We start from the raw sequence: 16,428 nt of genomic DNA, 5'->3' as shown, positions 1-16,428 counted from the left end.
GTCTGAAAAACCCAAGATAGCTGTGTGGATTGGGTCTGGGGATTGCATGGCACGGTCCCCAGGCCCAATCCACTCTGGGACCACACCTGGCAAGACCTGGATCTTATCAAAGATCCAGGTCTTACCAAGTATGTAATTAATTCAGTTGTACCAGAGGCATCATTTGGACACCTCTGATAGAACCAAGACAGGCCTGTCTGGATGGGCCCTGAGACTGAAAGAATGTGAGTTCCCCAAGGTTACCTCCAACCTTCTCATGCCTGAGAAGGGATTTGAACCATGGTCTTCAAGGTCATAGGCAAGTAATCAAACCGGTACACCACGCTGGCTCACGAGTCAGTGCAGATTGAAAGAACACCTGTAGTTTACTTTGCTATGCAGTGGAACCAGAAACAGTAGCAAAGTAAAATGCAGTATTGTCAAAATTAATCTGGGAATAAACTTCTGTTGTTTGAAATGATATGTGTAAATGCATTTCTTTCTCAGGTAATAACTTCACTAGATCTGATCTCAGAAATCTGCCATTGTGGTTTAAGTTTGCTAGGGTGACAGTTTTAACCTTTGAATACAGACCTACATACATATGGAAAGCCACATTGACAAAAAAATCTGTAGCATGGAATTGAAATCTGCATATGTTTCCTACTGTTGAAACCATTGATATGATATCAACTAGATAAAATACCTTGAATTATATTATATGCACATGGATTAAATCCAAAGTATAGTAAGAACACATACTGATGGTTTAGATCATCTTGTGTCACCTTTAAACTACTCCAGGGTTTTTTAAAGAGCAGATTCCACCTTTTTTCTAGGCTTCATTAAAAAACATATTGAGTTTCAATTTTATCAGCAAGGTTTTGAAATCTCAAAAGAATAAATGATTTTTTTATTTAACTTTCTGAAGATCACTTTACTTTAGCATGACAAATCAGTAGAAAAGGAAAATATAGTATTCAGAGAGGTCATTGGACTTATTTTTTATTTATTTCATATATCACAAAACTGAGCTCATATCTCATAAATTGGGGTCAATAAAAGGCCATTTTATTAATGTATGAAGACTATATTACCAACGCTAACCCGATTCAGAAAAAATACAGGTATGGTTTAGTCATATTCTTAATCATGAAGGCGATAAAGTATAAATATTTACACGGAACCAGCATCTCAGTTCTGACATCTTTGGGGACTCCAGGGTTGGGCAATTTATGCCCTTCAGGTGTTTTTGGATTGCAACCCAATGCCCTTCTGTACTGCTTATGTTGGATAGGGTTGATGGGAGTTGTAGACAAAAATAAATTGAGAGTCTGACATATTAAATGGAAGATTTTGTGTTTGGAATTCAGTTAAAAGCAATCACTTTCATTAAATTACATTGTATTTATGTTTATGGCCAATATTATTTCTTCCAGGATAATAATAATAATAATAATAATAATAATAATAATAATAATAATAACTTTATTTATGCCCCACTACCATCTTTCCAAGGGGACTTGGGGCGGCTTACATGAGGCCACACCCATTAATACAGTAAACACAATATAACACAAAAACACAACAGAAAATCAGAAATAAAATTACACAAAATACTAAACCAATATAAATAAGCAACACAACAATATGAAATTAAACATTAAAACACTAAAAATGATAACACTGGGCAGGGCCAAAATCAAAGATTAAAATTTTAAAACATTGGGAGATAGGGCAATGTAAAATATCCGAAAGGGGATCCGGGGGATGGGGTAGGATTTAATTGCGCAACCAGAAAATAAAGTGCTTCTGAGGGCTTTTTATATAGAGCTTAGTCAGGGAATATCATACATTTGCTCATTGAAGGCACATTGGAACAGCCAGGTTTTCAGGCTCCTCCTGAAGATTGCCAGGGTGGGGGCTTGCCTAATATATCTGGGGAGTGAATTCCAGAGCCGAGGGGCCACCCTCTCTCTTGTCCCCACAAGTCACGCTTGCGATGAGGGCGGGAGCGAGAGAAGAGCCTCTCTGGACGATCGAAGAGGTCGTGTGGGTTCGTAGACGGAAATGAGGTCACGCAGGTAGACGTGTCCCAAATCGTTCAGGGCTTTGTAGGTCAAAACCTGCACCTTGAATTGAGACCGGAACATAAACAGCAGCCAGTGGAGCCCCTTAAACAGGGGGGTTGACCGCTCCCTGTAACTCGCTGCCATTCACTTATATTGGATCCTTATTGGAGTTGGGAGTGGTAAAATATTGTGCATTACTTTACTGTACTCTATAACACTTTGAACAAGACCCTCTTTGCACAGGACTAAATAAAATGTGTTACAATCTGTGAAGAAAGTTTATAAGAGGAACAGATATCTGCATTGTTCTGCCTCCCAGGAGTTACACCAAAATGTTTTCCTCCGAATGGGACATAAAGCTGGAAAACAAAGGACACAACACTCCCTTCCCATAGAGAACTAAGAAATCCTGATTAGCAAGGATGTGTAAAAATTGTGTACCTTTAAAAGTAAGCATATATTCTGTAACATGATACCATGTGGATTGTGAAGAGTTAACTGTGAGAGGTGAAAAGGTGGCAGTTCACTTCTAGCTGAGGCCTGAAGCATTAAGTTGTGTATGTGGAATACAGTTGGCAGTCCTCCAAAAATTCACATCACCGTTACTGTTAACAAGGCAAAAACTACAGGGCAGGCTTTAGTGGGCTTAAATTGAGTAGTTTTCATATTGGCTACAATACAGGTGTCCCCTGCTATTGGACACTCTGTTGAATATCTGTTTTTCCAACTTTTTTTAATGACAGTCAGAACCCATACAGGCAATAACATATTTTTGCAAACACATAGTGCTTTTTCATCCAATAGAATTGGCACTAGCTTTTTGTTCCGTCTGCATTCAGAAGTTGTTCATGGTGCATCTCTTACAAATTGCATGCAGTGTGTCTCTTATATTTACAATAACAATATTTATAGATGTCATCCCCTTTTTGCTAGCCAAAATGAATTTAGAAGCAAAAAAAAAAAAAAAAAAAATAGGGACTGAGTTCTGGATTTCAACCATTTCTGTTTTCTGATAATGCTCTTATCCCAAACCTGCAGAATTAGTGGGGAATAATAATGATAATAATGGAGAAGGAAGAAAAGTTGTGATTATTAGACTTTATGTTTCACCCTTTCTTCCCTGGCAGTTAAAACAAGCACACTATAGCTAAAAACATTAAAGGATAGCATTATAGTAGAATTAAACATTTCACAATATTAAAACAAATAGGATTTTAAAACAGTTTTTTATAAAAACAACACCATTCTATCTTAAAAGATCTTTCTTTAAAGATGTTCTGTTCTAAAATCCTATTGAAATAGAGCAGTCTTTGAGAGGATCTTCCTTTTTACAGTGATTAGCTTTCATGTTTAGGCCAAAGAAATGAGAATTAATGAATTTTACAAGGTTATTCATCAGAGGACTTTGATCCTTTGGCATGCACACCACATCCTTAGGACCACTTAATCACTTATAACAGTTCTTTAGGTCCAAATTAGGCATAATAGTAATAGTGTAGCCTTATATTTGTCTACAAAGAATTACTCCCATTGACTTTCATAGGATTTACTGTAGACACATGTAGGACTTAAATGTAGGACTACCCCTGAAATTGGTAGCTGTCTAGCTCCTCCTTTACCCTCTATAACAAGGCTCTTTAAGCTATTTGATGTGGTAGACCAACCAAGTTTCCTCACTAATGTGCCATGAGCCGGGACTACATTTGTACTCATAGGCTACAACTGCTTCTTTCTTTCCTTGAAACTTGTCAATGGCTCACAAACTGGCACTAGTCCACAGTTTACTGCTTTGAAATATGTGTCAGACTTTGCCTGTGTTGTGAAATAATCTTCTTGGTGAGTTCTGCTGGCACAAATGGCCTTAGACAAGCAACCGAACATCTGTAGAGGACACCCAATGGTAGAATGACAGCCAGGTTTTCATAAGTAACTACTGTGCAATGGAAGGGTGCTTGGTTGTACTGCCCATTGTGATAGTAACACAACCCTGTACGGTAATTACCTCCGTTTTCATAATTTTACATTAAACCAGCAGTAGATAGGATCTTGGCCAACATTCCCAAACCACAGTGATATTCTCATAGATATTACAGGGAGATATTATAGATATTACAGAGGAAACTGGGAGGAACTAGACATGCACCTATCTATTGTAAAATAAACCAATGGTTATCTACAGCAAAATGCTTTTACGTAAGCCTTCTGATATATATATAATGCTAAGAACACAAATATCACTGATACTAAAGAAATGTCTTTGACTAATCTTTATAAAACCTACTACTGTATGAATAGTAAAGAGTAGAGACATCAGACTGGCAACAAAGATACGGCTAGTCAAAGCCATGGTATTCCCTGTAGTAACCTACGGATGTGAGAGCTGGACCTTAGGGAAGGCTGAGCGAAGGAAGATCGATGCTTTTGAACTGTGGTGTTGGAGGAAAGTTCTGAGAGTGCCGTGGACTGCGAGAAGATCCAACTAGTCCATCCTCCAGGAAATAAACCCCGACTGCTCATTGGAGGGAAGGATACTAGAGACAAAATTGAAGTACTTTGGCCACATCATGAGGAGACAGCAAAGCCTAGAGAAGACAATTATGCTGGGGAAAGTGGAAGGCAAAAGGAAGAGGGGCCGACCAAGGGCAAGATGGATGGATGGCATCCTTGAAGTGACTGGACTGACCTTGAAGGAGCTGTGGGTGGTGATGGCCGACAGGGAGCTCTGGCGTGGGCTGGTCCATGAGGTCACGAAGAGTCGGAGACAACTGAACGAATGAACAACAACAACAACAACTGTATGAATAGGTCTTGTGCTACTTTTGTGGCACTAATAACTGGGGACAATGTTATTTTCTTTTTGTATATAGTCAAGTTGCAAACAAGCAACAGTTTTACACACACACTGACAACAAAATAATATTCAGTTAAATCTGGTAAACAAACCAGATTTCTAGAAATCTGTCAGGTGAGGTTCTGCTTTCTCCAATTTATAATATGTAAGTTTATTAACCTTTAAAATAATTAAAATCTAGACACTTTATCAGATGTAATATTTTTAAATCACCACACACTATAATATATAATAATATATTTAAAATTTAGTATATTTACTCATACAAAATCCAGATAGAAACAGAAAAGGAAGATTACCACTTACAAGCCATAACTTGTCTGTTTTACTCATGTAAGAGTAACTAATTTTAAATCTTCCTAGTGAACAGTATTTTAAAGTGTAGTTGCAATTTCCAGCCACAGTTATGAACTCCATTTTTGCCGTACATGTGTAGAGCCATGGACATGGCAATAAATAGATATGTCCCCGGCACATAACCACATATGGTCTAAATATGGGGAAATGGCAGAACAATGGCCTTACTGCTTATGACAAATTGTGTATTTGCTTGTGAAAATCAGAGAGAGAATCTAGCTCTTCCAAGGAGAAAGGATATATGGAGTAAGCAGACAGTAAAGGTTTTGTTTCCTAAATATATATCCTGCCCTTCACTATGAAAACATTCAGAGTGTGGTTCCTGATTGTATCATGCGGTACACATCTGTGGTCCAGAAGTGAAACTCTGTGGTTGTCCTGAATGCTGCACAGAGTGAGTCCTGTACTCTGCTCCTGCCCTGCCCTGCCTTGCCCTGCCCTCTGTTCCTTGGCAGGGCACCAGAGACAAAAATAGTCCAAAGGGACCATATTTACTGCAAAATTGAGTGCTATGGTCTTGTGATGGCCTTGTGGCACGCTTCTTCTCTCCCCCAAAAGCATCTCCAGGATGAATATAATAGGTTTTATCTATTTTTTCCTCTTGAAATGAAAAGCTGTAATGACGAGAGCTGGTGGATATAAGTGGAAATGCCATTGCACAAACAGGAGACTTATTTGAGAAGGAATAGGAACACGGAAACTGAGGTGTTGCAGGTTTCATTGGAAAAAATGCTCCAAAATGTATAATAGCAAGAAAGAATAGGTGGAGGTAGTTTGAAACAGGGGTGACCTTCCAGATGTTGCTGAACAGTAACTCTTATCAGCTTACACCACCATAAGCCAAAAGGGAGGGATGATGTGGTCACAAGTTCATTCAAAATAAAGAGAGCTTTTGTAAGTCTTTAGAAATGCCAATTCTTTTCTAAAGCATGGCATGAGTTCTTACTTTATGAAAAAAGTAGGTTTTCCATTATATTATAACAACAACAATAACAACAACAACAACAACAATACTTTGTTTATATTCTGCTCTTCTCCCTGTGGGAACTCAGAGTGGATGACAGTGTAAATTCATACTGGCCAACATTCAATGTCCTGTTACAATACAATGAGGCACACAAACACAACAAAGGCAGAGGCTTCTCCTTTCATTTCTGGCTTCGGAGGTGGTACCCATCTCTGGCTCTGGGGGAGGTGCTGTTCTCCATTTTCAAGCTGAGGAGCCTGTATTGTCACCTGGTTGTGTGACCGACATGACTGCATGGAGTGTCATATGCCTTTCCTGTTAAAGCGATACCTATTTTTTCTTCGTGGTCTCTGCGAATGCACACTTGTGGAGAGACTGCGCCTGCGCGGGCTCCAACGGAAACTTCTACATTTTAAAACTTTTCAAGTTTGGCGGTAACCCCGCCCAGCCCCGGCAGGGGATAAAAGGACGCCCCGCGCACACCGATCCAATTCCTTTTTTTCCGCCGCACGGCTCGCTTCGGTACTTCTAGTTGGATAGAGTTTGGATAGAGTTTCTCTTGAGAGATTTCCTCGAGTTGTTCGACAGTATTATGTCAACAACTCGCTTCAAAAGATGCGCGAATTGTCCGAGGAAGATCCCTGATTCGGACAAGCACGCTCTTTGCCTTTTGTGTCTCGGAGAGGCACACATTACTTCTTCGTGTCGTCATTGTCAATCGTTGACGGCACAGTCCCGTAAGAACCGGGTCCATCGGCTTCGATACCTTCTGTACCAGCAGACCTTGGCTCCGGTACCTTCAACATCGACATCGGCGTCGACGTCAGCCGTGGTATCCAGGCCTTCGACATCAGCTTCGACATCGAAGGAGGCATCGACATCCAAATCTGTCGATCCCTCGACTGAGACTGAGCCTCGCCAGACAAGGGCGAAGAAGGCTGCACAGAAAAGGCCGAGAACAGCGATGTTGACAACTTCTAAGGCCTCGGTGTCGACAGCTTCCAAGGCTACAAAGCCTACGAAGCAAAAGGCTCCATGCACGGTCACGACCGAGACCGTACGCATCCGGCACTCTTCGACCAGCTCAGTGGCGTCGGTGAGATCGATCAGGTCCACGAGGTCGACATCGGCGACTCCGCCATCTTCCACGGCGGTTCGCATTGCTTTTCGCCGGTCTCAAGAAGAATCTCGGCGTGCTTCCACCTCATCCTCCGTCCCGCCCACCCCGGGCAAGTCTGTGTCGAAGACAGCTCAGCCGCCGGCAAAGAAGAAGAAGACGATGCCGCCTTCATCCTCGTCTTCTTCTTCTTCCTGAAAGCAGACCACCACCTCCTCGGCCACCTCGTCGGCGAGGTCATCGCCGTTGCAGCCTGCTGAACCCCAGCTGGCCCCACAGCCTGCTCAGGAGCCGCAACCTCTGCCGGAGCAGCCTTCGGAGCAACCCGAGTCCCCGGTGATCTCGGTGGACACGGTGATCGAGGCACCAGCTTGACATGTGACAGCCAGACAGGAGCTTTTCCTGTCGGTCACGACCTTGACAACTGTGATGGCAAGACAGGAGACTTCTCCAGTGCTGGAGACTCCAGAAAGGGGCAGGCAGACTATGAGACTGGCCCGTGCCATTCAGGCTTCGGCCTCAAAAGCCTCCCCAGTGGCTCCACCGCAGCGCCCGAGTCGGGATGTCTCCTCATCCCCTCCTCCCCAATCCGTGGCTGCCGATGACGAAGAGGAAGATGGCGAGTTACCGGGATCGGTACACTCGGGATCTGTGTTATCTCTCGGGATCGAGAGATCACCCACTCACGACGCCTATGAGGCTGATCCTCCATCTCCCACTGACAATGTCCGAGCCTTTGCAGATCAAATGGCTCGCATGGCTGATGCCCTAGGCTTGGAGGTCAAGCAGACTTCCAAAGCAGTGCAAGACCCGGTGTTTAAAAGGGTGCAAGCGGAGTCCCCACCCGCTCCCCTCCTACCCTTCCTTCCCTATCTCCTTGAAGTGATCCAGGGCTCCTGGAAGACCCCCTCCTCCATCCCTCCAACTTCTAAGAAAATTGAATCATGGTACAGAACGGACGATGAGGGCTTGGAGTGGCTGAAACACCATCCCGACCCTAACTCGGTGGTCGTGAAGGCGGCTCAGGGGTTTGGAAGACAATCGTCGGCGCCGTCCGACCGTGAAGGGAAGAGGTTTGACGCAGTAGGCAGGAAGCTTTACTCCGGTGCCCTCCTGCTCGCCCGCATGGCCAATTATGGCGCTTGTATGGGCGCATACCAACAAATTCTTTGGGAAAAAGCAGCTCCATTCTTCCAAAGAATGTCTGACGAGGATCGCACTGTCCTTTCCACCCTGGCTCAGGAGGCGAACTCTCTGGCGCATCATCAGATGCAGATGGCCAAACACACGGGAGACACTGCGGGCAAGATGATTGCTCATGCCGTGGCAATCAGGAGGCATGCCTGGCTCAGATCCTCTGGCCTCTCTACATCGTCGAGGCAGGTGATCGAAGACCTTCCGTTCGATGCCTTGGGGCTCTTCAACGCCGGAACGGATGACAAACTGAAGTCAAACCACGACTTCAAGACCTTGGCTTCTAAGTGCGGGTTCGAAAATCAGAACCAGGCGCAGAGGACCAGATGGTTCCAGTACAAACGCCGGCACACGGTCCCGTACCGCACCATACAGTACCGTCAACCAGCCCGTCCCCTGCATACCTCCCAACAAACCCACCCTCAACAACCTCAGCAGCAAAGGAGGCAGCACCAGCAGCAGCGTTCGCGGTCCCGCCAAGCTTCTGGAGGCAATCAGGCCAGGCGCCGCATTTGACGCCTTAATGGACGATACCGTTTGTTCTTTCGTTACAGATGTTGTTCCCATGTCCCTCCCAATGGTACCCGCCCTCATCCTTCCATCCGGCTCGACACCATTCGGGGATGGCCTGACAAACTTTCTCCCTGCATGGGAAAATATCACCTCAGATGCATGGGTTTTAAAGATTGTCGACGAAGGTTATGCATTGGAGTTCGAAGAGCTCCCACCAACAGGGCAGGTTGTCGATACCGAACCATCCTCGGCAATTCTGACAGAGGTCGAGACCTTGCTTCTGAAAGGGGCAATTTCCCCTCACCCGGACTCTCAAAACCATCGAGCCTTCTTCTCCAGATACTTTACTGTCCCAAAGCCGGATGGCTCCCTCCGCCCAATCCTCGATCTCAGAGACTTAAACTCCTTCATCGAACCTCAGAAGTTTTGGATGGTGACGGTATCGTCCATTCTCCCTCTCCTCAGATATGGAGACTTCTTCACATCCGTCGATCTCCGGGACGCTTACTTCCACCTCTCAGTCAGAAAACATCACAGACGCTTCCTGGCCTTCAGGGTAGCGGGACAGACGTATGCCTTCAAAGTGCTCCCCTTCGGTCTCGTGACGGCACCGAGAACTTTCACCAAATGCATGTCGGTGGTCGCAGTAGCCCTCAGGAGGGAAAAAATCCGCATTTTCCCATACCTAGACGACTGGTTGTTGGCAGCACGCTCTCCGGACCTCCTGCGAACTCAGGTGGCAAGGACGCTTTCCCTTCTCGAAGACCTGGGCCTCCAGTTAAACGAGGAGAAATCTCATCTCGAGCCCACCACTTGCATAAAGTTCATCGGCGCCATGTTCGATTCTCTCTCCCAGACAGTCTTCCTTCCAGAGGAGAGATTCAGGGCTCTTCGAGCCGAAGCGCTCAAAGTGCGTCGATCCCGAGTGGTCCCGGCGAAGCAGATACAGGTCCTCCTTGGGCACATGGCCTCCACGGTGATGGTGACACCATTGGCGAGGCTCCGCTTCCGTCCCCTCCAGAGATGGTTCTTGGATCACTTCAATCCCATGCGAGACAGTGCTGCGAAGCGCTTGCTGGTTCCGAAGTCGGTAAAGGACTCCCTGAACTGGTGGATGAACCACCAGCATGTCTGCAGGGGCGTTCCGTTCCACCCAGAACCCCCAGCCGTCACGATCACGACGGACGCCTCGATGTTCGCATGGGGATGCCATACAGGAGAACTCTCAGTCCACGATCTCTGGTCTCCACAGGAAAGACAGTGCCATATAAATTACTTGGAACTGCTGGCAATCTTCAAAGCCCTGAGGGCATTTGCCCTCCTGGTCACGGGGAAGTCTGTCCAGATCCTCACGGACAACATGGTGGCAATGTTCTACGTGAACAAGCAGGGAGGAACGGGCTCGAGAAAACTTCTCAAGCTGTCACTGGAACTTTGGGACTGGTGTGTGGCCAGGTCGGTGTCGATAACAGCTTTACACCTCCCGGGCGAAGTCAACGTCGAGGCGAACGCACTCAGCAGAACCAGGGCAACCTCTCACGAATGGAGGTTGAACCCCGACGAACTGGCCAAGATCTTCAGGGAGTGGGGCCTCCCAGCCGCAGACCTCTTCGCATCGCCGCAAAACGCTCAGCTCCCTCAGTTCGGTGCTCAACTTGCTCCGAACACGGTACCAGGGTGTCTCGGAGACGTGTTCCTTCTGGACTGGTCGAGGCATCTACTCTACCTCTTCCCTCCCTTCCCGCTCATCCCGAGGGTGATCGAGAGGATCCAGTCGGCGCAAACGAACTGCATCTTGATAGCGCCGGAATGGCCACGACAACCATGGTTCTCGGTCCTTCTCCAGTTATCCGAGGGATGGATGAGGCGCCTTCCACTTCGGCAGGATCTACTCTCCCGGGAAGACGGTCAGCTTCTCCACCCCGACCTCGCTTCTCTGCATCTTTCGGCATGGAGGATCCGGTTTTGAGGTCCCTGTGTCCAGGAGTTCTTCCGATCCTGGAGGCAGCTCACAAGCCAGCGACCAAAAAGTGCTACTCGGCGTGCCTTAACCGCTTCCAGGCCTTCCTCTCCGAGAAGGGCCTAGACGATCATCGACCGTCGGTACCGTCAATTCTCTCGTTCTTGCTGCACCTTACCGAACGAGGCTTGTCGCTATCGTCACTCAAGTCTCACCTGGCAGCCATATCTTGGCAACTTCAACGGACAGGAGAAGCTTCCTTATTTAAGGATAGCTCCGTGAGATCTTTCCTGCGAGGTTTCAACAACCTGCATCCCCCGGTCCGTTCTCCGACTCCGGGTTGGGACCTCGACCTCGTGCTGGCTCGGCTTGCACAACCGCCTTTCGAGCCATTGACGTCGATTGAACTTCGGCTTTTGTCATGGAAGGTGGCCTTCCTGGTCGCTATCACCTCAGCCCGTCGGCCGTCGGAACTTGAGGCATTGCGGGCGGACGAACCTTATTTTGTTGTCCACGAGGACAGAGCAGTTCTCCGCACAGATGTGACATTCCTCCCTAAAGTTGTGTCCCCCTTCCATGTTAATGAAGACATTGTCCTTCCCTCGTTGTGTCAGTCTCCCTCTACCCCGAGGGAAAAAAGACTTCATATGCTCGATGTGCGGAGAGCATTACTGTGTTATAGAGACAGGACTGCTCAGTCTCGGAGGACTCAGAGACTTTTTGTGGCATATGCCCTGGATAAAGTGGGCTTGCCGATCACGGCGCAACGTTTGTCTCACTGGATCACCTCAACCATCGAGCTTTGTTACCAGCTGGCTCGGCAACAACCTCCCTCGGTTGTCCGGGCTCGGTCAACCAGGGCTATGGCGACATCGACAGCCTTCCTCAAGGGGATTCCCCTGGACGCTATTTGTAAGGCTGCCATTTGGAAGAATCCTCAGACCTTTGTGTCTCATTATAGACTGAATACCAGGTATACACCTGATATGGCCTTTGGGAGGGCGATTTTGGGATCGTGCCCGCCTTGAAACCTTGCAAAGTTTTTCCTTGTTGTTTATCGGTACCATGGACCTTCTCGGTACCGTATATTGTTGTGAATGTTATTACTTGAATATAACTGTTTACAGGTGATGGTGAATGTGATTGCACCTATACACTTGATGCCTTACTGCCTGGGGCGCAGGCAACCTTGCACTATGGCCTAATGGGCTCATTACGGGTAGTGCCTTGTGTCGCTATCGACACCTTGTTCTTACAAATGTGTTTTGCACTTGCTGATAAAACCGTTTTTGTGTAACTACTTAATGTGCCCTCATTGCGATGAGTGTCCTCAACAATGACTGTGTTGTTGTTTCCAAGGGTCAAAGGTTTATGTTAATTGTTTAAGAATGCCCTCATTTATTGAGTGTCTTTCACTGTAGATTGGTCACTCTCACGTGACCGGGAGGATCACGTACTCCCATAAGCTTCATGCACTGTGCCCTTCTTCGGAAGTGATTACAATCTATTGTTAGTAACTGTTTGCACTTAATAAAATTGTTTGGCCCTTGACTTGAATAGTCGGTTTGCCTTCTTCCCGCCTCCGGGACCTGAGCTTGCTAGTCTCCACAAGTGTGCATTCGCAGAGACCACGAAGAAAAATGGTAGGTTACATACCTGTGACCATCTTTCTTCGAGTGGTGCTCTGCGAATTCACACTAACCCGCCCAGCCTCCCCACTAAGCAAACCTCCAATTTCTCGCTACCATAGCGGCGTAGGAATTGGATCGGTGTGCGCGGAGCGCCCTTTTATCCCCTGCCGGGGCTGGGCGGGGTTACCGCCAAAACTTGAAAAGTTTTAAAATGTAGAAGTTTCCGTTGGAGCCCGCGCAGGTGCAGTCTCTCCATAAGTGTGAATTCGCAGAGCACCACTCGAAGAAAGATGGTCACAGGTATGTAACCTACCATTATCTACTCATATTTGCATGTTTTCAAACTGCTAGGTTGGCAGGAGCTAGGCTAACAGCGGGAGCTCACCCTGTCCTTCAGACTCAAACTGCTAACTTTCAAGTCAGCAGTTCAGCAGCACAAGGGTTTAATCCATTACTCCACCGCAATGTCACTTTTATTTAATTACAAAACATTTTTAGATGGACCCAAAATGGACCTTTGCTGGGGAAAGTGGCCCTTGAACCTGCCGAAACCTCTCATTTCTCTTTTTTAAAAGAACTTCAAATTAAAAGGAACGCGAGGAGATTGATGCAACAGAGACATTCAGCATGGGTAGCAGATTCTTCAAAGCTATTCTTATATTGTACTTTCATTTTGTTGTTGTTCATTCGTTCAGTCGCTTCTGACTCTTCGTGACCTCATGAACCAGGCCATGCCAGAGCTCCCTGTTGGCTGTTGCCACCCCCAGCTCCTTCAAGGTCAAGCTAGTCGTTTCAAGGATGCCATCCATCCATCTTGCCCTTGGTCGGCCCCTCTTCCTTTTTCCTTCAATTTTCCCCAGCATAATTGTCTTCTCTAAGCTTTCCTGTCTCCTCATGATGTGGCCAAAGTACTGCAACTTTGTCTCTAATATCCTTCCCTCCAATGAGCAGTCGGGCTTTATTTCCTGAAGTATGGGCTGGTTGGATCTTCCTATGCATGGAAAGCAAGGCACTCTCAGAACTTTCCTCCAGCACCATAGTTCAAAAGCATCTATCTTCCTTCGCTCCGCCTTCCCTATCGTCCAGGTCTTACATCCGTAGGTGACTACAGGGAATACCATTGCTTTAACTATGTGGATCTTCGTTGCCAGTGTGATGTCTCTGCTCTTCACTATTTTATCAAGATTGGACATTGCTCTCTTCCCAAATGTACTTTCATTAATCTACAATAAATGTATATTGTTTTCTATTTTTAAAATTGGCATTGAAGGTCTGACAATTTTTTCTCACATGACTGAACTTTTCCTGGGGATTTACAGACTTTATTTGAGGAGCTGTCTGTGTCAGTTTGGCCAGAAATTTTTATCACATAAATGGTCCAAATGATCTCTCTTCATGTTAATAATGAAGTTGTATGCAGCTAGGAAAAGGAAGATCAGTAGTACACATTTTGTTACTTCTACAAGGCTTTAGAGAACATGAAACGTCTGGCTTCTTGGAAATCAATGTTAAGTCATTAGGCTAATGAGAACATCACATTGATCTCAGGTCATTAACATTTGCCCCATTTCATTCATTAGAAAACTGACGATGGCAATATCTTGTTAAGTACTAGGCTCTATGCATGAATATTTATGAATGCTTTGTCCACCTAGTGTCAGTACCCATTGTATTGCTCATTGCATTGTGAGCCACTTAGGATATTAAAGCGAAAGAGCATCAACATGCATTAGAACTGATCAGAGTTTGAAAAAGGTGTTGGACTATAACTTCCAGAATCTATCTGCCACTTTGTTGAATAGTCATGCTATCGTTATGTTTTGTAAGGCTGTCAAAGGCTTGGCAGCACTCAACCCTAAGATCTCAGTCAGTTTAGCAAAGTGAACATTGGCTCTCCCAGTTCTGGGGAAAAAATCAAGCCAAGAGATCAATGCAAGTAAGTCTGTGGGAGGGCACACTCACCCTCATGGCACCAAGGTATGTGTGAGCTTGGATGATAAACAGGGTTAGCCTTGTTTAGTCCTTAGATGGAAGACCACCAATGAAGACAATATGCTATAAGTTCTATTACAGAGAAAGGACCTGGTAACACCACTCTTGAATATTCCTTGTCTAAGAAAGCTCTGTGAAATTCATGGGGTCACCATATTTCAGTGGTTCTCAACCTGTGGGTCCCAAGATGTTTTGGCCTTCAACTCCCAGAAATCCTAACAGCTGGTAAACTGGCTGGGATTTCTGGGAGTTGTAGGCCAAAACACCTGGGGACCCACAGGTTGAGAACCACTGTCATAAATCAACAGTCAACTGGAAGGTACACAATCTGTGGGGTGTCTTATCTATTCAAGGCCACAGCTACACTGACGGATACTCCGGGGCTGACCTAGAGTGTCCTATGCTGGATTGGCCCCAGGTATGCACTGCATAGGGAGTCCCCCAGCTGCTGCCCCCCTATACTCCCCCCTCCCCACAGTCCATGTGTGGTGATCTCCATTTGTGTCATGGGTCCTAGCTGTTGGCCATCACATGCAGTGTGATCAACTGGGGTAAATGAGGCACTGAGGGGAGGAAAGGAGGAATCTCCCCTCCTCTCCTCCACATTTCCTATGCATGGAAAGCATGCCTGGCAGTGGGGACAGCTGAAACTGGTTTTGATCTGTATCAGAATTCATACTTCCCTTCAACTTTGGGTAATGTGAAACAAGGCTGCATTAATGTGGCCTTGTCCCACATTACCCTGAAATAGCCCTATGTTTTGGCCACCTGTATACCAACCTAAGTTGTATAGATGTGGCCCAAAAGAGAAAGGAAACTGCATTACCTTCATAACATTTGTGAATTCTTTAAGATTAGCACTATCAGGCAAAGTTTCTATACAGCACAGAACAGGCCAAAAACATAATTCAATTTGATGGGAGCAATATCAGAAATAGTTTTGTTTCCCTTGTGCCTTCCATTTATGCAATTTTTGGTACCTACTATGTCAGTACAAACCTTTATATAGAAATGTACGATTAAGTTGTTTCACGTGGACTATAACTGATGAATAGTATAGTTTATTTAACTGCCACACTTGCTTTGGGCAGTGTATTATCTGCTCCCGGATACAAAGAAGCATATCTAGAGGATAGGAAAGATTGCCTAAGTAAACCATGAATGGAACAAAGATTAGTTTATGGGACTCATATTTTATTGGTTAATCATTACAAACCTTGCAAAGAAATGAAGTTTTACAGTATTTTGGCAGAGGTCCAATTGGATAACGGTGCTCCATGGTCATTTACTTTCTGGAACTGGATTGGCTTTGGTCCTCTCCTTTGCTGACGAGACCTGATAGGGTGTTAAATCAAGGGAATTAATATTTCATCACCTGTTTTCACTTGAAGGTCTGGCTGCATGACTGACCTTCCTCCTCTCTGCTGCCCCATCACAAACTCTTCCAACAGAGGTTTACATCTTGCCTAATGAGGTGCATTGTCAGGGCCAATGAACCATGATAGCCTTTTTATGAACTGTTCACTGAACAGCATCTTTCTGGCCTGCAGGCCACCTTGCAAATAGCCATATGGTCTTCACGGAAGTTGAATTTCAGTGAAGGGAAAAAGTACGAGCCAATGCTGTCATGACATTCGCCCTAAACACTACTTGAATTCCAGCTGATTTAAGAGTCTGGATAATTCAGATGGACTGTATCATCGTTGGTCATCTCAAGTCACTTACCTTTCCTTGCCCCAAGTGAATCCTACTTCTTTTGTGGAGATTATTATTATTTTTTTACTGCCGACAGGCT

The sequence above is a fragment of the Anolis sagrei genome, chromosome 1 (genome assembly GCF_037176765.1).
Source record: "Anolis sagrei isolate rAnoSag1 chromosome 1, rAnoSag1.mat, whole genome shotgun sequence".
Lineage (NCBI taxonomy): Eukaryota > Metazoa > Chordata > Lepidosauria > Squamata > Dactyloidae > Anolis > Anolis sagrei.
The sequence above is the reverse complement of the archived record's forward strand: the minus strand, read 5'-3'. Positions refer to the sequence as shown.